This window comes from Cyanistes caeruleus, chromosome 31 (assembly GCF_971803275.1).
Source record: "Cyanistes caeruleus chromosome 31, bCyaCae1.hap1.1, whole genome shotgun sequence".
Taxonomy (NCBI): domain Eukaryota; kingdom Metazoa; phylum Chordata; class Aves; order Passeriformes; family Paridae; genus Cyanistes; species Cyanistes caeruleus.
Window position 1 is genome coordinate 1,092,886 of NC_141731.1, and position 22,349 is coordinate 1,115,234.

The 22,349-nt window shown below is 48.8% G+C and overlaps 1 long non-coding RNA gene across 1 annotated transcript in view; it reads right to left on the reverse strand.

The window, feature by feature from the left end:
- Positions 1–20,483, reverse strand: part of LOC147648669 (uncharacterized) — a 41,130-nt gene extending 20,647 nt beyond the window's left edge. The window contains exon 1 of the long non-coding RNA XR_015279978.1: positions 20,359–20,483. This is a non-coding gene — a long non-coding RNA (uncharacterized LOC147648669). The remainder of the gene's footprint in view (positions 1–20,358) is intronic.
- Between the last annotated feature and the right edge of the window lie 1,866 nt (positions 20,484–22,349).

Genomic DNA, 22,349 nt, shown 5'->3' on the forward strand with positions numbered 1-22,349 from the left:
AGTGTGGGAAGAGGTTTCAGACCAGCTCCCATCACCTCAGACACCAGAGGATTCACACAGAGGAGAGGCCCTTCCACTGCCCCAACTGCGGGAAGGGCTTCCAGCGAAATTCCCACCTCATCAGGCACTGGCACATCCACACTGGGGAGAAGCCCTATGAGTGTCCCCAGTGTGGGAAGAGCTTCTCCAAGAGCTCTTACTTGAACCAACACCAACGGAGGCACCAGTAAGGGAAGCCCTGTGAGTGCCCCAAGTGCAGAAAGCGCTTCATGCACTACCTCAGATCCATCCTGCTTCGGAGGACCCACATTGGGCAGTGACCTGATGACCCATGTTCCCAGTGCTCTGTGTGGGGAAGGCTCTGGGCTGGTGGTTCATTTATTTTGGTTCTAATTTTCTTTTGATCCATCTTCATCCCTTTAAAACAGACACAATTTGGGTTGTTGTGGTGTGTTTTCTTTCAATAAGTTTGAAGATCTTTCTTTAAGTCGTTTATTCTGTTTCACCCCTACTTTGTTGGTTTAACCCAAGTTACCTACTCCTCTATACCATCAATCACTGTAAATCCTACCCCTTGTTCCTGAACCCTCCTTGTTCTCCCTCCCATTAAATTGTCAATCCCCCCGGTACCTGCCCCTTATTCTGGAACCTTCCCTGTGAATAACCCTGTACTTGACACCCCATTGGTTTATGTAAGCTATTCTCTCCCCTTATGCTTCCCCGTTGGTTCATCTCTTGTAAACCCTGCCTTATACTCATCCCCACTCCATTCCCTATTGCGTCATGATTTGTACCTGCCCACATGTATAAGTTGCTGTACCCCTGTATCTTTTGTCTTGTCGCTGGACCCTTCCCTAGAATAAATTTCTTTGGAAACCTGTACAGAACAACCTTCCCTGGTCTTTAATCTTATCCTCAGCGCAAATCACAGCATGCCATAGACACCACCCTTGCAGCTACAAAGCTGAGCAGCCCTGCTCTACTGCCACTCAGGCTATTTACAGTCTGAGGGCAGCCACACTAGGTGCAGTGCGGGAAAGGGATAGCCAGCAAATCACTTCTGGCACTGCGTCAGGGGTAAAAGTCAACAGATTCAGCAAACGCATCTAAAGCCTCACTTTTTACTCATTCTTCAAGGGAATCTGGCATTCAGGAAGATACTTGGGAGGATTTGTGGGTTGTGGGGGTCTTCGTCTAGTTGTTTCCATTTCTTGGCAGTCAAAGAGACGAGAGAGTTCGATCTCACCTCAAAACCACTCAATGCCACTGAAAACTACTCAATCCCACCCCAAAATTACTGGATTGCACAGCACCTCAGGGTGTGATGTCTTCAGATTTAGCTTTCATATTTTTCATATTCTGCACTGGCTAGGTTTGTAGTTTTGAATTTCCTATTAAATGTTAGTGAGCTCTCTTCACAGAGTAGGTAGACAAAACAATTCCTTTTCTAGTTTGATACCAAGGACAATTGTTACAAGTTTCAGGCCCAGAAGCATAAACAAGGGTGGACTGAAGAGAGAAAACAAGAATGATGGGATTTCATTAAATGAAGCTGTAATTGGACAATGAACTCCAATATGCAGATGGACAAAAACTTATTAAAGTTATAGTTTATTGTCCATTTTCATAACCATTTTTGGTCCATCTTGAGTATAGCCCTGGCTCTTGTTTAAGGTTGTCTTAAGGTCATGAGAAAGAAGAGAGGTGAAAACTCATTTAGGGCTTAAGCTGTGAAGGTTAATAAAAGGATAATAAAAATGTTTTTATAAATACATTAATGGCAAATGGAGGGGAAAGGACAATCTCCATTCTTTACTGTATGCAGGGGGGAATACAGTAACTAAAGATGAAGAAAAGTTTGAGGTACTTAACCCCTTCTTTGCCTCAGTTTTCAAACAATAAGGTTTTCCTCAGGACAAGTGTTCTCCTGAGCTGGTAGATGGGAACAGGGAGCAGAACAGCCCCCTGTAATCCAGGAGGAAGCAATCAGAGACCTGCTGAGCCACTCAGATGCTCAAAGGTGGATGGGATCGGATGGGATCCATCCTAGGGGGATGAGGGAGCTGGTGGTGAGCTCCCCAAGCTGCTCTCCATCATTTCTCCTCAGTCCTGGCTCACTGGGGAGGTCCCAGTGGATTGGAGGTGCCAGTGTGAGCCCATCCCCAAAAAGGGCTGGCAGGAGGCTCTGGGGAACTGCAGGCCTGTCAGCCCGAGCTCAGTGCCTGGTGAGGTTTTGGAACAGATCCCCTTGAGTGCCATCACACAGCACCTCCAGGATGGCCCAGCGGTCAGACCCAGCCAGCGTGGCTTTAGGAGGGGTAGGTCCTGCCTAACCAACCTGATCTCCTTTCATAACCAGGTGACCTGCCTAGTGGGTGCAGGAAAGACTCTGGATGTGTTGAGCTGGACTTCAGCAAGGCCTTGGACACGGAGAGCCACAGCATTCCCTGGAAAAGCTGCAGCCCACAGCTTGGACAGGAGCACTCTTTGCTGGCTTCAGAACTGGCTGGAGGCCGGGCCCAGAGGGTGGTGGGGATGGTGCTGCATCCAGCTGGTGTCCAGTCCCTGGTGGTATCCCCAGCGATCTCTGCTGGGCCCAGGCCTGGTTAATATCTTCACTGAGGATCTGGCTGAGGGGGTCAAGTCCAGCACTCACAAATTGCAGATGACACCAAGCTGGCTGTGAATGTAGATCTGCTGGAGGGCAGGACAAGAAGACAGCCTTAAGCTGCACCAGGGTAGTTTTAGACTGGACAATAGGAAGGAGTTCTTCCCAGAAAGGGTGATTGGGAATTGGAATGGGCTGGCTAAGGGGGGAGGTGGCAGACTCACTGTCCTTCTCCAGTGGCACTTAGTGGCATGGTCTAGGTGACAGGGTGGCATAAGGGTATTGGTTGGGCTTGATGATCTCAAAGGTCTTTTCGAACCAATATGATTCTGCCATTCCGTGATGACTGGGATACTCTGGGGAAGCAAGGGGCCCTTTGTGCCACTGCAAGGCTTCATGGAACTGAGAGGACCACAGTAACCTTGTGCAACCCCAAAGAACCAGGGGTCCGTTGTGGTGCTCTGGGGCCAAATGGAACCAAGGGGCCTTTGGGATACCGGGGCCTCATGGAACCAAGGGCCCATTGTGATACTGCACGGCCTGAAGGAATCTGGAAGAGTGCTGTGACACTGTGTGGCCTGGGTCTGAGCCAGAAACCAATGTGTGGCAGAAACATTGCTGCTGAAGGGCTTCACATTGCCAAAGCCAAAGTGTCAAGTATCAAGGAACGACTTGAGGTTACAGAAGTCCCAGTGCCCACATTCCATTCGCTCACTTCAAGCTGAAAGGGGAGCTCCACCTGTGACTCTGCTTTTTAATAATGAATGTAAAAATTCAGCAGAATTCCCTTAGAAAGACACCACAAAATTTCATATTTTGAGAGCTCACTCGAGGCAGCCCCAACTCCTTCCCTGGTACAGTCTCTGTCAAGCCCACTGTGGTTTCAGCTGCTTTGCTCCAGTTCCCCCAAAATCACGACAAATTCCACTGAACTGAAGCAAATCCAAGTCCTCTTGGGTCGTGACAAGGGCAGGGAGATGTAGAAAACATTTTAACAGAACGAGAGCATGATATTTTAGTAAAAGCCTGTCTGCACAAGCCAGCCTTTAGTAGAAGTGACAATATTAAAGGTAGTGTCCTTCAAACCCTCCTGGAGCAAGAATAAAAAAAAACAATAGCCTTGTGTATTGAGAAAATAATGTAAAACAATATGTATTAACCAATAATAACTTGCTAAACCCGCGGACCCAGTCAAACCCTATAAAAGTGTGCTAAAGATAGAAATAAACAGCATTCGCCATACTTCTGTGAAGACTCAGCTGAATAGTCTGAGCGGTTTCCAATATCTGGCGCTCCAACAGGAACCTTTTCTGGGCAAAGGGATTCAGCGGTCCGTGCGTGGGGAAACGCGGAGGCAGGCCAGGGCCGGTGGAGCGGATCCGTGTGCAGGAAGACACGGACGTAGATCAGTACTGGGTAGGTGAGTCCGTGCGCGGGGGGACACAGACACGGGCAGCTGGGGGAAACCAGGGGTGGAAGAGTTGAGGGGTCACTCCCCTCCACCTGCCAGTGAGCTGGCGACATGGAAGTTGAGTTTGCGGTGGTGAGGAAACTGCTTCTGAGCATTATCATTAAACGAGGCAAAGCAGTGAGGGAAAAGGATCTTGAGAGACTCTTTTTATGGGCTAAAGAAAACGGGCACCTCCAGGCGCCATCACTGCTTTTTGCAGTGGAAGATTGGAAAGACACAAGAGATTTGTTGTGGGAAGAGTGATCACGGGGAAAAGCAAAGACACAGTAACACTCGGTTCGACCTGTAGAGTTGTGCTGAATACCTTAAAAGATATGAAAGTGGAGTCCATAGTCGCGGCCACTGCATTAGAAGCCATGGGTTGGTCTGAGACAGACATGTCACAGTCACCTCCTGCCACTTCAATCAGCCGTCTGGGTGCTTTCTTTGGGGTTGGGCATGTTCAGCCAGTGAAAGGGCTCAAGGGGAAGCAATGTAGCTTGGTCTCAGAACTTTTAAAATCTCAGGGGTGTGTCAGAGCGGGCGAGACCATGTCAGCAGAGCCCAAACCGGAAGTTACTCCACCAAATGCCGATGTAGAAATGACGACGTCTCCGGAAGAAGACAGCGCCTGCCCCAGCCAGGCGGAGCCTCACACATCAGCGGAAGTAAGAGCCCCAGACTGCACGCCGAAAATCTGTCCTTTGCTGCCATCTACTGTTCACTGGTGAAAACCACAGGACGTCCCTCTCCCTCCAGACAACGATATATCGATGCATTCAGAAGACTGACGACCACTGGTGGGAGAAGAACCAATCAATTGTAATGATGCATCGAAAGAAAGAGCTAATAGAATGGCAACAGCAAATAGAACAGCTTGTGCAACAGCTACAAGCTCAGACTGAGCAGACATTAAGTATAAGCAGAGCTCAGCATCATCAAGAAAAAGCAGCTCCAAACGCAGCAAATGTGGAAACAGCAAGCAGAATCTGTTCAGCAACAACAAGACATGATACGTCCTGTACCATCTGCTCCACCTTTAGAGACACTTTTAACTCCACAATCTTGTTCCAGCTCTAATTCTACTACCCTAGAAGAAGAGAACAGAAAACAAAAATCAAAGCAAAGATGGACTGGCATCATTCAGGATGCAATCCTTGAAGGGGAGTGGCAAGCAGCAGGAGCAATTGCTTGTCCCATTTTATATGACCAGCAAAATCCACACTATGAACAACACGGCTGGAAAATCTTGCAGCAAGCCAAAAAGACAGTTACTGAGCATGGCATTAAATCTGAAGCTGCAAACACTGCCTTGGACTGGTTATTCACCTCTGATGTTAATAGCCCCATAGACAGCCAGAATTTAGCACGTCTGCTTTTATCTCCATCACAGCTTATAGTGTAGGAGAAGGAATGGAAAAAATTAGCAATTTTAGAAGCAAATCAACCTCAAGATCAAAATGATGTACTGTATGGACTTAATCCTGACATGATCACCGGTTCAGGAGTTTACAATCACATGGCTGTACAATTAAATTATCCCCTTGCAATGCATCGTTTGTCAGCACAGCTTGCTCGTCAAGCTTTCAATGCTGTGCCTGATTCCAAACCTCATCCTTCCTTCACAACAGTTCAGCAAGGCCTCACAGAACCATATCCTCATTTCATCAATCATCTGTCAGCAGCCGTGAAGGCTCAGAATGACATGACTGAGGAAGCAAAACAGAACATGTTTAAATTGTTAGCTTTTGAGAATACTAATTCAAAAATAAAGCCTATCCTTGCCACGCTCCCCAAACAAGCAGATGTGGGGGACATGCTGGATATTGTTCTGAGAGTTAATCAGACACAACAAGAGCAACTTGTAGCCAATGCAGTTGCAGAAGCCACAAAAACAACTCCAAACCTACTTATTGCTGCATCAGTAAATTGGGAAATAGACGTAAACCTTTTGCTACCCCTTCAAACATTTGCTTCCAATGTGGCAACAAAGGACACTTTCAAAAGTCCTGCAGAGCTACCGTATGGTGTGAACGATGCCAGATGGATACCCATGCTACTACTACATGTTGTTTCACAAAAAACATGAGCAAGAGCATGAAGAGCCGCCGCACGGGGACAAAAGTTGCCGACCCAGCTCTATACAGCAACTCAACCCACCAGCAACCAGGGGAAGCCTGGGAATCGATTTGGCAGCATCAGTAGAAGTCACTCTCATCAACAGCACCATCCATAAGATCCCAGCCGGAGTCACAGAACCCATTTATTCTGTCACCAGTGCACTTGGTGCTTTGCTAATTGGAGTATCATCTGCTGGAGTTACAGGACTCATTGTTCTCCCAGGAGTTATTAATGCTGATTATACCAGTGAAATCCAAATTTGTGCCTATACATTAGCCCCTCTACTTAGAATTAAGAAAGGGACAAGAATCACTTAATTGGTGTTGTTTCAAAAGGTAGCAACTGAAAAAGATGTTTTCTGAAGTGCCCCTAAACATGGAGCCAGAGGATTTGGATCTACTGGAGAGACAGTGGTGAAACTTGTTCAACAAATGAACCATTGACCAGTAGTTGAAATCACCCTGTGCCAGAGAATGAAGCAGCAGAAAGTTAAAATGATGATAGATACAGCAGCTGATGTCACCATCGTCAGCCGAGTTTGGTGGCCAAGAGAGTGGCCCCTCCACCGAGCCTTAAACTCAGTACAAGGTGTAGGAGGACAGTCTACACCACTGAGAAGTGTACATCCAACTCAGTTCCGATTTCCTGAGGGACAGACTACCACCTTATGTCCATATGTCACGCCTTTGCCTGGGAGCCTTGGAAGGCTCATTGGTCGAGATGTTCTCAGCCAGCTAGGAGCAGCATTAACCTTTCCTGTCCAATCGCCTTTTCAGTAGTCGCCACTGCTGACAGGCCACCGACCCCAAGGATTCAATGGAAATCTAATGAGTCAGTGTGGGCCAAGCAGTGGCCTCTCTCTCAGGAGCAGCTGGCAACTGCACATGAGCTTGTCAAAGAGCAACTGCAAGCAAAACACATACAACCATCACTCAGTCCATGGAATACTCCAATCTTTGTCATCCCAAAGAAATGTGGAAAGTGGCGATTACCGCATGATTTGCTCAAAGTGAATGACCAAATGTGGACAATGGGAGCATTACAGCCAGGGATGCCACAATGCTGCCACAAGAATGGCATCTTCTAGTGATAGATTTGAAAAACTGTTTCTTCACAACACCCCTGCAAAAAGAAGACACTGTGCAATTTGCCTTCACCTTACCATCAATCAATAAAGAAAGCCCATCTCAAAGATTTGAGATTTTCTTCCACAGGGGATGAAAAATTCCCCAACAATGTGCCAACTGTTTGTACATTGGGCACTGACACCTGTGCATGCAAAACTTTCTCAGATGACTATTTACCACTACATAGATGATATTTTGTTCTGTCAGTGTCATCCATTCCAAGATGATGACCTTGCATATATCCACAACTCGCAGCAAAAGGCTTGGTGATTGCCCCAGAAAAGATGCAAAAATAAGCCCCATGGAAGTATCTAGGGTGGATTTTAACATCTTCATTAGTCCACCTGCAAAAATTGGATTTGACTACTGAGATCCACGCCCTCAATGACCCACAGAAACTTCTTGGAGATCTGCAACGGGTACAATCCATTGCTGGTATCAGTTCTGAAACTGATGAGATGGCACCTTTAATGAGTCTCTTAAAAGGCACAAATCCACAAACTCCAGTTACCCTTTCTGTAGACCAAAAGAAATGTCTCACATTCCTAGGGAAGAAACTACTTTCAAAGCTAGCAGACAGAAGATTACTAGATGTGCTTTTAGGGCTTTTGACCTGCAACCATCCCATTGCCCCGTGTGCTATCATATTCCAGTGGCCTGCTTGGCAAAAAGAGAAAGGGGGAGAAGACCCATCTGAGATCTGTCAAGATGCCAAGCAGCCTGTCAAGAAGGTACAGTCAGTTAGATTATCAACAAAATGTGCAGAACCTTTGACAATCCTTGAGTGGGTTTTTACACTGCATACACCACCAATGAGTATTTGGCAGACAACAGAAGCAATTGCTTACCTCATCAAAAAGCCAAGAACACGAATTATGGCAATTAGTGGTGCTGAACCAGAGCAAATTAGTCTACCAATAAAAACAGAAAACCATGGGTGGATGCTGAGACATTCAGAACCGATTCAATTAGCATTGCTCAGTTATCCAGGGACCGTACATAACAGGCAACCTAAAGATCCATGCTTGCAGATCATCTTAAAGCAACAGTGGTTGCAACAGCCCAAAATAGTGCAACAGCCAGTGGAAGACCTTACAGTATATACTGATGCAGGAAATTGACAGAAAAAAGCAGCCTGCACCCGGCAAGAAGGCTTGAGTTGGAAAAGCAATACCATAGATGGAGATGCACATGACTCACTGCAGACGTTGGAACTTACAGCTGTCTGGTGGGCATGTCTCATTGGTGAGACAGAAAGCTGAACATTGTATCAGACTCATTATGTGTGGTAGGAGTGGTACAACGCATTGAAGATGCTCTCATCAAGCCACCGAATAATAAGCAATTGTGTCAACTATTCCTGCAAATCAAAAGAGCTATTGAAGATAGAGAAGAATCTTGTTGCATCATTCACATCCACAGTCATCAAACGGAGTTAGGTGGCAGAGAAGGCAATGCAAGAGCTGATAGGCTTGTCAGTCCTGCTGTTGCAGCACCAAGAGACTCTTTTGCAGCTGCAAGAGAGAGCCATGCTCTCTTTCACCAAGCTGCAAAAGCTTTAAAGAGACAATTTGAAATCAGCTTAATAGATTCACAAGGCATTGTAAAATCCTGTCCACAATGTAGTCAATATGGAACCACTCTAGGCTTAGGTGTTAACTCTAGAGGTCTTCAGGGCTGTGAGATCTGGCAGATGGATGTAACACATGTGCCTGAATTTGGTCGCCTCAAATATGTACATGTTACAGTAGATACCTTTTTGAAAATTATTTGGGCCACTGCACAAGTAGGAGTGCAAAGCACACATGTAATTTGACATTTAGTAACTTGCTTTGCTGTGAAGGGAGTGTCAGAAGAACTGAAAACAAACAATGGGCCTGCATATGTAGGAACATGAGCGTCTAGGTTCTTACAAAAATGGGGAGTCAAACACGTAACTGGAATTCCCCATGAGTCAACTGGACAAGCCATTGTAGAAAGAGCCCATAAAACCCTAAAAGAGTATTTAAGTAAAGAGAAAACACCAGAACAATCAGACCCTGCCATTCAGTTGCAACAAGTGCTATTCACTCTAAATTTCCTCAGTTTAGTTGGAGATTTAGAGTAGCCCCCTGTGGTAATTCATAATAGTCAGATAAAGATGCAAGCTACCCCAGAAATTAAATTATAAGAATCCAAAAACAGGTATCTGGGAGGGACCAAATCCATTGCTGTTTAACAGGCACGATTACAGTTGTGTTTCCACAGATGCTGGACCACTATGGGTGCCTGGCTGATGGACCAAACCAACCACGAAGGATCTGAAGAACAAACCAAACACTGACGCCCTCAGTCAGTCACTGTTGGGGAGGATGAAACAGGGAAACCTTATGAATGTGATTGTTTGGCAGAAGATTCTGAAAATATGAAGCCTAGAATTGAAGTAGAAATGAAAGCCTGCTTTGAGTCATAAGATGCTGAGTACTAGTTACTATATAACCAAAGAACAATAGCCTAGCCAGCTAAAGGAGAATCCCTGCCGATGAAACAATATCCCTCTGCTGATAGAAAGTCCAAAGGTCAAGAAGCAAGGGAAGAATTTGTAAAGCTTGTAGAGTTTAAAATGCAACACTGTATGTTAATATAGCCACACTAATAGGCTGTATGTAAAATCTTTAGTAGGTGTACCTTGTAGTGATTGGTTACTAAGAATTAGAATATTCACTAAAGAAAAAGATGTATTGTAACAAGAACTTCGCTCTCTTAGCCTTCCCCTACTCTCAGCTCTCCTCTCTTAGCCTTTCCCCCCTCTCTTACTTCTTACCCCTCTCCCTGCTCCTACCCCTAGTTTTCCCTGCACTCTCCCTCTGGTTTTTCCCTCTTTCCCTCTCTTACTCTTACCCTCTTGGTTTTTCCCCCTCTTACCCCTGTCTTGTCATCCCCCTCTCTCCTAAGCCTCCCTGGTTTCCCCCGCTCTCCCTCTGTTGCGCTTGGTCCCTCCCTCCCCATTTCCAACCTCTCCTCTCCTGCTCTCCCTGTACTATCTCTCCTCCCCTGGACCACGTGAACACAGAGGCTGGTGGCAGACACAGGTCTCTCCCTCTCTTAACCCTTATAATAAATTGCTTATACCTGAACAGCTTGACCCAGGAGAAGTCTCTCACGGCGAGCGAGCATTTTAGACAGCAATATATGGCACCAATCAGCTGCCAGCTGAAGTCGCATGAGCAGCAATGTTCCAAGACTGAATCGTGTTAAATCAGTCTGCTCATGAGAGGAATTTTGTAGAAGATCTAAAAGAGTATAAAGACTCCCTCTAACTATATAAAAGCAAATTGTAATTGTATTTTTACCCTTTAAGCAAATTGCTTTCATGCTTAGATTGCATAAATACCAGAGCACGTGTGTTAAAAGTAGTTAGATAATAGTTTAAGATAAAAAGTTTAGCTTATGTAATAATTGTTATTTGTAGGTTATTGATAATCTTAGAAAAGACATTAGTAAAAGGTATAAGTATTCCCCCTTTGAGAGTTAAAGTGAGCATATTTGAAAGCTCATTTAACTTTAAAACCTAGCTGTGATTCTGAAAGTATGGTGTCATTTGTGTGGAACAAACTGCTTATAGTAATTGTGCTGTGCATAGTCCCCATCAACTGTCTGCTAACAAACATCCAAAAGTGACAGAACATATGGGTCACTCTGGCACACTTAACAGACCAAAAATCAATGTGTTTAAGCCTAGCCACACCTGGAGATCCTTTTCTCGTAGGAGTCCCTGAATGGGATCCTCAAGCATTTAAAGGTTTAGTTAGTAATGAGACTCTGCCGAATCAATTGGCAATGTTATGAGAGTACAATTGCACTGTTAGTTTCACATCAAGACAACCTGAAGCCTGTTGGCAAGCAAAAATTATTGAAGTTCTCTATGTTACCATAAGGCGCCCAGAAGAATTAGACTTGCTAGGCTCCACCAATACCTCAGGTGCATGGATAATGTTTGAACCTCCGATGAAAAGCCACTCCAACAAAGTGATGCAACACTGAGCTACAGTTAACCCTACAGCTTATCTCATTACTAACACCAAAAGTAAAGCCTTTTATTCATGGTTAAGGTCTTTTGTTCTGGAAGAGGGACAGATTTTACTTATGGTGTTAATTGGGATACTTGTTTTACGTTGTATGTTATCTTGTCTCCGTAGAAGTGTAGAACGAATCACGTCTAAAGCCTGGTTTGTGCAAAAAGAGAAAGGGGGCATTGTAGTAAAGTATTTTAAGAGACCAAGGGCATGATATTTTAGTAAAAGCCTGTCTGCACAAGCCAGCCTTTAGTAGAAGTGACAATATTAAAGGTAGTGTCCTTCAAACCTTCCTGGAGCAGCAAGAATAAAGAAAAACAATAGCCTTGTGTATTGAGAAAAGAATGTAAAACAATATGTATTAACCAATAATAACTTGCTAAGCCTGTGGACCCTGTTAAACCCTATAAAAGTGTGCTAAAGATAGAAATAAACAGCATTTGCCATACTTCTGTGAAGACTCAGCTGAATACTCTGAGCTGTTTCTCAATAGGGAGAGGTCACACAGGGAGCACCATCGTGGGCACAACAGCCTGACATGGGGAAATTAATTGAACTTAGGACTGAGCAAATCAGAATAGGAGAATGAGGATTAAAACTGATCTTGAGAAACACCTCCTCCTGCTCCTGAACTTTTCTGTCCAGGCAGCTGTTTGAGGGACAGAGAGGGGCCCGGCCGTGTCTGTTAAAACCTCTTTGGGAACCACTCCAGAGCCCTCAGCCTTCCTTGTGCCCATGCTCGGGGCCTCTGGTCCCTCCCAGGGCCTCCCATGGCTCTCCCAGTTTGTCCCAGTCACTCCCAGCGCCCCTGCCTGTCCATCTGGACACCTGTGTGGATTTCACAACCATCAGCCAATCAGAGCATGGCTCACAGATGACTCATCAGTTGCCGGGCGGATCCACAGAGCTGAGTGCCCGTTCTGGACTCGGCCTCCCAATGCCATAGGCTTTATGCCCAGTCCCTCCCAGTGCCACCACAGTCCCTTCCAGTGCCACCACAGTCCCTCCCAGAAGCCCCAGAGTCCCTCCCACTCCTTCTCAGCCCAGTCCCATTCCACTTCCAGTCTATTCCCAGTTCATTCTCACTTCACTCTCAGACTTTCACCCTCCTATTCAGTGGCCTCACATCCACTCCCATCTCTTTCAGTGCCACCCCAGTCTCTGCCAGTCCATTCCCACTCCTTGCCAGTCCACGCCCAGTCCTTCTCAATGCCAAACCACTCCTCTCCTCTCTCTCCCAGTACCCCCATCATTTCCATCTCGCTGGTGCCCTCGGGCTCCCAGCCCGGCCCCGGCCGCCTGCTCTGCTCCCTGATGGATTTCTCCCCTGCCCACATCCAGCTGAGCTGCTCCCAGGGCCAGCAGCAGCTCTCGGGCCACGTGCTGGCCACTGCCTTGCTCCCCAGCGGGGACTGGAGCCAGCAGCTCCTGGTGCTGCTGGAAACCGCCCCCGGCAATGCGGGCTCAGCTCCAGCTGCCAGGTGGAGCACGGCAGCCTGGAGCACCCCCTGAGCCGGCACTGGGGCACGGCCCGGCCCCCACAGCGCCGGGGGCAGCGGGGGAGGCACTGGGGGGGGGGGCTGGGAGGGGGATTGGGGTGTGCTGGGAGTAAGTGGGAGGGAGTTTGAGATAGTCTTGTTTAAACTGGGAGAGGGGTTTGTGGGTCTAGAACGACTGAGAAGGGGTTTGAAGGATGTTGGGGAGGGTGGGATGGGGTTCTGGGGATCCTGGTGGACACTGAGAGGGATTTTGGGTGTGCTAGGAATAAGTGTGAGAGATCTGAGTGAGCATGAAGGGGCTGGAAGACTGGGGATTGGAAAGCGGAGGATGGAAAGAGGTTGGTTGTGCTGGGAAGAGACTGGGAGGAGTCTTGATGAGTACTGGTGGGACTGGGAAGGGACTGGGAGAGGGTTTGCGGGTCCTGAGGCAGTGGGGGGAAACTGGGAGGGGGCTGTGGGATCCTTAGTGGGACAGGAGAGTTTTGGTGGGTCCCGGGGAGGCTGGGAAGAGACTGGAAGGTTTCAGGAGGTCCTGGGTGGGCTTTGTCATCCTGGTGCTGGGGCTCAGCTTCTACCTGAAAAAGAAGGTTGGGGGGAGGGGTCCCAGAGGCTGTGTCCCCCCTCCTCCAGAGTGTGTGCTACCCCCGGGGTCCCCAGCCTGGTGTCACTCCCTTTTCTCTTCCCACAGAGCTCCTGAGCCACCAGCGGCCACAGCCACTCCCCGTGGCCTCCAGCCTGGCCAGGGCCCCCCTGCTCCATCCCTGCACTGATTTGGAGGGGTCGTGTGTCTCCCCAGCCCCGCTGTCACCTGGCCCCCGCCCAGCTGCTCCCAGTGTTCCCAATAAAGCTTCCCAGTTTGCCCCGGTCCTGTATATGGGGGGCAGAGGGGAGGGACTTGGGGAGACCCTGCAGGGGGGCTGTGATTTGGGGGCAGAACATGTGAGCCCCATGTGTCACCCAGCTCTGGGGGTCCTTGGGAGGCACCCAAACCCCAGCACAGCATCCCAGCGAGCCCCAAAAGGCGCCGGGATCCCCCCGAGGCCACCAGGGAAATGTGAGGAGGGAGCGCATGGGGGGCACCCAGGCTGAGCCAAGAGCCCAGCACTGCCCCAGCCCGACCTGCCCCGGCTCCATCCCAGCTCCTCCCGCAGGATGCAAAGGAATTGGGAGAATGGGGATCCAAGGCCAGGCACTGGGCCCAAGGGGAGCAGAAGAGATGGAGGAGGAGAGCAGAGGAAGGAACAGGAGAGAAGAGGAGGAGGAGGCAGGATGAAGAAGGATGAGCGGGACCCATCCCAAACCAATTTGGGGCTCCCATGCCCCTCTTTTCCACTGCTCTTCCACCCCTACCCGACTGCCCCCCAATCTATGACCCACATCCCCCCTGCTTGGTTTTGGGGGTACCATGCCCCTCCTCAGTCTGCGGGTCCCATCCCTCCTTTCAATTCTGACACCTCCTTGCAGCTCTTTCCTAGGAGGTATCCCAGTTAGGGGATTTTTGGGGTGCAGTTCTAGAGAGGAACAGCTCTGTCTGGATTTCCCATCCCTGCTGTGGCCTCTCAGCCGCCCCCTACACCCTGAGGGTGCTGGGATTTCCCTCCCGTGCACAAGGACATTCATTCTCTTCCAGGAGCCCAATGCCTGGCTGGGTAGTAAGGCCAGGGGTAGTAAGGCCAGGGGGTCCTTGAGCAGCTGCCCCAGAACCTCTGCCAGGGGCTCCCAGCGCAGCCGCAGCCGCTCGGCCTGGGCTCCCCAAAGCCCTCAGCAAGCCCCAAGTCCCTGCCAGGAACCCTCAACTCCCTCAAACACAGCATCCCCCACAGCCCCTGCCAGTTCCCCCCATGGCCGTGGCCACGGCCATGGCCCCACATGTCACTGGCCATGGCCCACCATGTCCTCACCCATGGCTGTGTCCCCACTGTGTTTCCATCCCTGTCACTGTCCCCCATGTCTCCATCTGTGCTGGTATCTCCCCATGTCCCCATGAATGGCCACATCCCCATCCATGTCCATGTGTCCCCATGCCACTCTCCATGTCTATATCCCACCATGTCTATGTCCCTCAATGTCTCCACCCATTCTTAGTTCAATGTCTTAATTTTTACCCCAATTCAGGTGTTTTCAAAGGATGAAGAGAAATGAGAAGCAAATCAAGACCAAAAGAAAAGGATTTCTGTGTCTGTGCCGGCTGATGATCCCCATGCTTGGGTGGGAGGGAACCCTTTCTTGAGGAGTTTCCATCCCACTGTCTTCAAAATCTGAGTTTCTGCCCCAATACATCAACATTTGGCTGAGGAAAACACCTTTGGTCAACAGGAAATCAAAACTGTGGAATCGCTGAGGTTGGAAAACTATTTATATCCACTATTCCTTGATGCCACCAGAAGATAGAATTAAATGCAAAATGCTTTCTGGGGTTGAAAATCAACAAATCTGCTCTCCCCAAGGAATTCCCATTGTCAGTCTGCGTCCCGATGGATGGTCCTACCCCTGCATTCATCCAGGTGCCCACAGGGACCCAGGAAGATGTGGAATCTCTCAGCCAGGTGTCTTCCCAACACGGATCACCAGGGCTCTGCCCAATAGAGGTCACTGGGGATCATCCAACGCCGATCCTCCCATGGGAGATGGAGCTGGAGAAGTGCACAAAGCTCTTCTCACACTTGGGGCACTTGCAGGGTTTCCCTTACTGGTGTTTCCGTTGGTGTTTGGTCAAGGTAGAGCTCTCATGGAAGTTCTTCCCACACTGGGGATACTCATAGGGCCTCTCCCCCGTGTGGATGAGCTGGTATTTTGTCAGGTCACAGTTCCACCCAAAGCTCTTCCCACATTCCAAGCAGGTGTAGGGCCGTTCCCCAGAGTGGATCACCTGGTGTCTCATCAGGTCAGAAATATTTCTGAAGATCTTCCCACAATGCCCACACTCCTAGGGCTTTTCCCCAGAGTGGATCACCTGATGCCGGATTAGTTGGGAGCTGTAACTGAAACCCTTCCCACATTCCAACCACTTGTTGGTTTTTTTTAGTTCTGGCTTGCCTGTGGAATTTTTACCCATTAGTTGCAGGGAACACCTAACTGCAAGTACTTGGTGAGTGCTTGACAAAAGACAAAGAGTTCGGCAGGGCCCAGGGGAGAAAAGGGGCAGGAAAAGAGAAGACTGGAGATAGTTTGGCAGCTTCTTCAGCCTCGGAGAACACTTTGGGTGCAGAGCTGCTGCGGTGGGGAGAAGGGAATTTTCGCCATCACCCAGACGCAGCTGCTGCTTCTTCTCCTTCTCCCCTCTTCGTTGGTGACCTCGCACCCCCTGTCCTGCCGGGACGTGTGGCAGTGCCAGCCACCGCCGCGGAGCTGCTGATCCACCTCAGCCACCGGCCCAAGATCTCTGCTCATCCCTGCTGTTCCAGCTGACTGTTCCTCAGAGCCCTGCAGGAGCACTGGGAGTGCCCGAGGGGGTTTGCGAAGCAAAGCCTCTCCTCCATCCCTTCCCATCTCAGCCAAGAAAGCTGTCATGGGCTCCCTGGTTCTGTTTTCTTGCTAATGCTGTAGTTATTGTTGTTTGTTTGCCTTGTTATAAATATTAGTAAAGAACTGTTATTCCTATCCCCAGATCTCTGCCTGAGAGCCCCTTGATTTCAGAATTATAATAATTCAGAGGGAGGGGGTCTACATTTTTTCATTCCAAGGGAGGCTCCTGCCCTGCCTAGCAGACACCTGTCTTCTAAAACCAAGACATTCCCTCAGCAGGAAGGCTTAAATATCTTCTGCTGACACCAGGGCAGCAGGGTGCCAAAAGCAATTCTGACTTCCTCATCAATCTCTGGATCAGTTATCAAGGGATTTCTAAAACAAATAATTCCAAGATAAGCTATTGTGGAAGCAACAGACTCAGACAGGGGAACTCATTTTACCCCTCCTTCAGAGGGGTTATGGCAGCTTTAGGAATACAATGGGACCTACACAACCCCTAGCACTCCCAGAGTTCAGGTCAGGGAAGAAGAATGACTGGGGAAACAAAGAAACACCTTTGAAAGCTGGTGATAGAAGCCAAGATGCCATGAGTAAGAGCCAGACCTAGGGCAGATATTCAATTATCTCCCTTGGAACTGATCTTTGGAATTCCCTACCCTGGTAAATCTCCACCTAGTGCAGGGTGGAGAGCAAGAATGTAGATTCAAAAAAGGCTGTGGCCAGAATCCTGTCTCTTGTGCAATTTCTCCCCCAGGAAGCTCGGCTGGCACAGACTCAGCCTTGGGACTTGCTGTTCACGACATCCAACCAGGACATCGGGTCCTGCCGAAGCAGTGGAAAGAAGCATCTCTGGTGGCCAAGTGACGTGGCCCATTCCAAGTGTCCCTGAGCACAGAAACAGCCCCAGCACAGCTGAACACAGGGGGACCCCTCAGCCTCGCCTCAAGGGCTCCGAAGCCCCGGAGATTTGGACTTCCCGGCTGCAGGAGGACCAGGGGAGGCCACCCCTGAGCCTGCACTGAAGGCAACGCAGCAGCAGCCAGGGCTCCCCAGCGGGGGAAGCCCCTGCGCCTGCCCACAGATCCTCTGCTCAAATCCTCGGCCTGGCCACCCTCCTTTGCCATCTCCAGCCACTGCGGGACAATCCTTGCTCTCACTCTTGCACCTTCAGGCCTTTCTGTGCCTGCCCTCGCCACAGCTGCTGGGGAAGGCACCGGGACAATTCCACTCTGCCTCTCAATTACACTCACACTCGGCGCTGCCTGGGATTGAAGCATATATATATATATATATATATATACATATACTTACACACACTACGTGTAAAATTAGTTTTTTATTTGATTTCTCCAGTCACGCTTGGTTTGCATTTGCCTTGGGGAAAGAAATTTTAAAGGTTTTTTTTAAGGGATGTTCCAGCACTCAGCAAGGATGAGCTTAACATCTCAACAGACTGGGAAATGCCCAAAAGATTCCCACAAAGAGAACGACCATCAACGAAACATCAACACCCAGCAGCAAACATCAACCAACATCTACCCCAGACACTGCCCAAGGCACAGCTGAAGACACCAGGTCTGGAAAAGGCTGAGCAGGAAATCCAAGAGTGCAGACCTAACAAACATCAGAGACACAGAAATCTGGGTGCAATAGGAAACCAAACACTAAGAACTCCACAATTTGGAAGCAATAAACACTAAACTAATGGATTTCTATTGGTTCAGACTGTATAAAGTTTAGGACTTTATACTCACATGTCATGGAATGATTTTCTCTGTGCACGCAGATTATGTGTGGTTGAAATTATTCTGTTCAGAATCAAGTAATGCCTTATTTCTCTAAAGATATTGTTGGAGAGTTTTTGCTTTTCACAGTTTTAGTGAAAGGATTACACCATTAGAATAACTTTGTGTAATAATTCTACTTTTTTATTGTCAGCTCTGTTTGGGCCAGGGATGTGAGAATCAGTTTTTAGTAACACAAGAAGAAAAATTAAACACTTGGTTGCTTTCTAATTTTTCTTTTTATGTTTGTGCGTGGCTCTAAGTGATGGCAAAATCATGGTAAGGGTTTTTCAATGTTCACCTTTAGGCTGAATTTTGAAAACTAGAAGAGCTTGAAAGGTGGCCCTTTAAAATGTAAACAGTTAATAGAATATTGTTAAAAAAAAAAAAAAAGCAAGCAGATTGTTGGGGGAGCTCCATGTGAGTCATCCCATGGCTGCCCTGGAAAAGAAGCTTCATTCCAGGCAGCCAGGAGAGGAGCTTTAGAAATGCAAGTTAATACTGCTGGGCCAAAGCCTGCACAATGGACCAGGGTCTTCCTGCCTGGGGAAGGAATTGGGCAGATTCCCTCTGCCCCTCATCCCAAGCTCTGCCTGCTGGCACAGATGGAATTTGCACAGCTAAAGGCAGAGCCCATAATAAGGATATCTGACTGCTGCAGAAATTGGTTAAGCTGTGAAAACTTCACTATAAAAAATGGGGGGGGGTGGGGGGGGGGGCGGAAATCATCCCACTGCACCTCAACTTGTACTGTCACCTTCTATGTTATACAGGGTGAATTAGAGCACTGGGATTTTTTTTGCTGCAAGTTCAGGGAAATCAGTTGGGAATCCAAGTACATGCTGATTTAATTAGAGAAAAGCCAAAAATTGATGCAGCCCCAGCTGGAAAGGAGCACCAAAACTGGGGAAAAGATGAATGGCCACCAGAATAAATCCTACAACACCATGGACGGGTCCCTGGGAACCCCACCAAATTCATATCAGCCAGAGAAACCATTTACCATTTCACAGGCATAATTAGATTACAGGACATCCTTGAAATAATATCCAACCAGAAAGCTCCAGCTCCTGACCTTCCTGCCCACTAATCCACCCAGATGAGGAACACAACTTTTCACCATGGGATGGGATCAGATTATCCTTCAGCAGGAAAAGGAGGCAGAGTCTGTGGAAAGTTAAATAACTCAAACTGCTATTGGCAAATAGATCACAAAGAAAAATGGAGAAATATAACAAAGGATATAAGAAAGGAGCTCATGTACTGGTCCAAATGTGGAAAGGATGGGAATGGAAGAGGTTTCCATGGTTCCCAGGCACACCATGGTTTAAACAAATGCTGTTTCTCTTCTCATGTGCTACAGCAACTCTCATCTTTTTACCATGCACCACACCTTGCTGAGTGCAGCTCATTCAGCAGCTGAGCAAGGGGATGCAGGTGGCAGCCAGGCCTCCTGAGCCACGAACGGCTACAAAAGGACAGAGAATGAGGGCACTGAGAGCAATCCCAAAAACAAAGAAGAAGAACCAGGAAGAAAAAACAGAGGCAATGAGTGAATCTGCTTGAAGATAGGTCCAGGGACTTGCACATAAGGAAGTAATGGGGAAAAAGCATCAGTTTCAGAAAATGATACTAATTGTCAAAGATTGCTGTTCAGACAAAGTTACGCTAAATTCCGGAACTTTGAGAAGAACAAAGACTTAACAGAATCATCAACATCGGATGTTACACAAAGGAGGCACCATATTAACCGAGACAGGCAGTAAGCGGATCGGAAAGTCTGAACCTTCCAAGCACCTCCGACAGTGGGGAAAGGAAGAGGGACATTGCGGCCAGGAAAATCAGGACAAAAACGAGGCCGCGTCCTCCAAGAACTGGAGAGCGCGCACGGCAAATGCCCCATGGCCTCTCCCTTTGGGCAGCAATAAAGTCACTTGCACACCACTCCTCTGGCTCCTTGGGCCACACAAACCTCTGGCGCCGGGAATTTTCCCGCCCGGCCCCGGGCACAGCGCAGCCACCTCCGGCCTCCCGACACGAAGCGGGACGAGCCAGCGCTGCTCCGCCACCGCCTCCTGCCGAGGCCCCAGCGGCAAGGAGACCGCGGGCAGCCGCTCCCGCAGCGCCCTCAGCCCAGGGCCAACACGGGCCGGCCACGGCACAAGCCACCCGCCACAGCCCCCTGCCGCCCCCTCCCGGGCCCGCAGCGAGCCCCGAGCCCCCGCAGAACCGAGCGCGGCTCCCACCTGCGATGGCCGGGGCCGCCTCCGAGCTCCGCCGCCGCCTCACCGGGCTCCGGCCGCTGCTGCCGCCGCTGCCGGGCCCGCACAGACGCTCCGGCAATGGCGGCTCTCCTGCCCCACGGCCGCCCTGGGGGCGCCAGCGGGGCCGGGCATGTGCCCGCTCTGCCCAATCAGCGCGCGCCAGAACGATGAGTGACGGCAGAAGCAGCCAATCGCAGCCAGCGGCGGGCTCTGCACACGGCACAGCCCCGCCCCGCCCTCTCAGGGCCCGCCCCGGGCTGCGTGAGGCGAAAGGCGGCGATGAGGAACAGCCCTGGAACGGGCCCGGCCCGCGCCGCCATTGAGCTCCCAACACAAACAAAGTTCTCCGCACCTCCCGGCCCGCCTTGCCCAGCCCTGGATGATCGGTGGCTCCGGCTCACCGGGAAGCCTTGGAGCCTCATTTCTCCCAGCCCTAATTAGGAGCATCAGTGTATCGCTCGGATTTCCCCGAAAAAGGGAAAACAGACCCAAAACCCTGTGGATGAGTGGGGGAGGAGAGAGATTTCTGGCAAAAAACTCCAAAAACTCAGAGCAGGATCATGAGAAGTAAATGAAGACCCTTAAAACCAGCTTGCCCCCACCCCTCCCTCCTTCCAGCTCTGCCTCCTGCCCCGGCAGTGCAGGGACACAGGGAATGGTGAAATAGAGAAATTAAGAATTAAGAAGAAATACTTGACTAAAAGTGGTGTCTGACAAAACCCAGACCCTGACACCCTAATCCACAAGAACAGGAAAAAGAGTCAGACTGCAAGATGAGATAAGGAGCTGGAATACACAAACAAGATGCAAAGACAAAGGCACCACAGGATAAAGGAGATTCCTCTGACCCTAAGCCGGAAGAAACGGATTTGAAGTCCCAAAAAGCGGCCAAAGGACTGAAAGGGGCACAGGGCTAATTGTAATATGAAGACAGGCGGGGTTAGAAAATTAATATGTATTAGACGTATCGTGTAAACCTGGTCTGTAAAGGATAAAAAGGGAAAACCCAATCAAAAAGGGGTGCATGCTTTTTGGAGGAGATATCCCCATGCACCTCAGAGCTGAATAAATTCATACCTGCTCTTATAACTACTCTGCGAGTTATAGGGGTCCTTTTATTCCGCAAATCAATGGAGCCATGGTCACTTCATCCCCCAGGGCTTTTCCTGTTGCTCAGGGACTGAAGGCATTCTCCAGCTGTAGTGGGGTCTTTCCCACTACAGACTTCTCCAGGAACTTTTCCAACCTGAGTCCCTCCCATGGGGAGCAGCCCCTTCACAGTGCTGCAGCATGGGTCACTCTGCCACGGGGTCAGTGCTTCCAGGACAGGCGGCTCCAGCAGGGACCCCTCTGTCCACAGGTGTCCCACGGGGTCAGTGCTTCCAGGACAGGCGGTTCCAGCAGGGACCCCTCTGTCCACAGGTGTCCCCCAGGGTCACAGCCTCATCTCAGGCATTCCCCTGCTCTGGCATGGGCTTCTCCAGGGGCTGTGCGTGAATCTCTGCATCCTCGTGGATCTCTGCATCTGATACAACTGTTATAAATTACTTTAAATTTTCAAAAAAATCAAATTTAATTAATTAATAATATACTTTAATAAATTTGATACAAAATAATAAAATAATACAATTTAGTAAAAAAAGGTAAAATTTAGTAGATATATTCAGATATATATTTCCATATATATATATATATATATATATATGAATATAATTGGCCTGTGGTTACAAATGGTTAAGGCATAAGCAAAACCAACCGGGGTACAGGGGGGGGCTCTCACCCCACCTCACATACGAAACAAAGCACTTCAAGCTAAACTTATATCTTGTATGCTTATACATATTCATTATGAACAAATATATGTTTCCCGTAAGTTTCCTCCTATTTCTGATTTTGCTGACTTTACGTCACTTTTCTTCATGGCGCATGCCTCACTTGTTGTTAGAGGAGACTGAGAAATCCAGGAGTGGAAA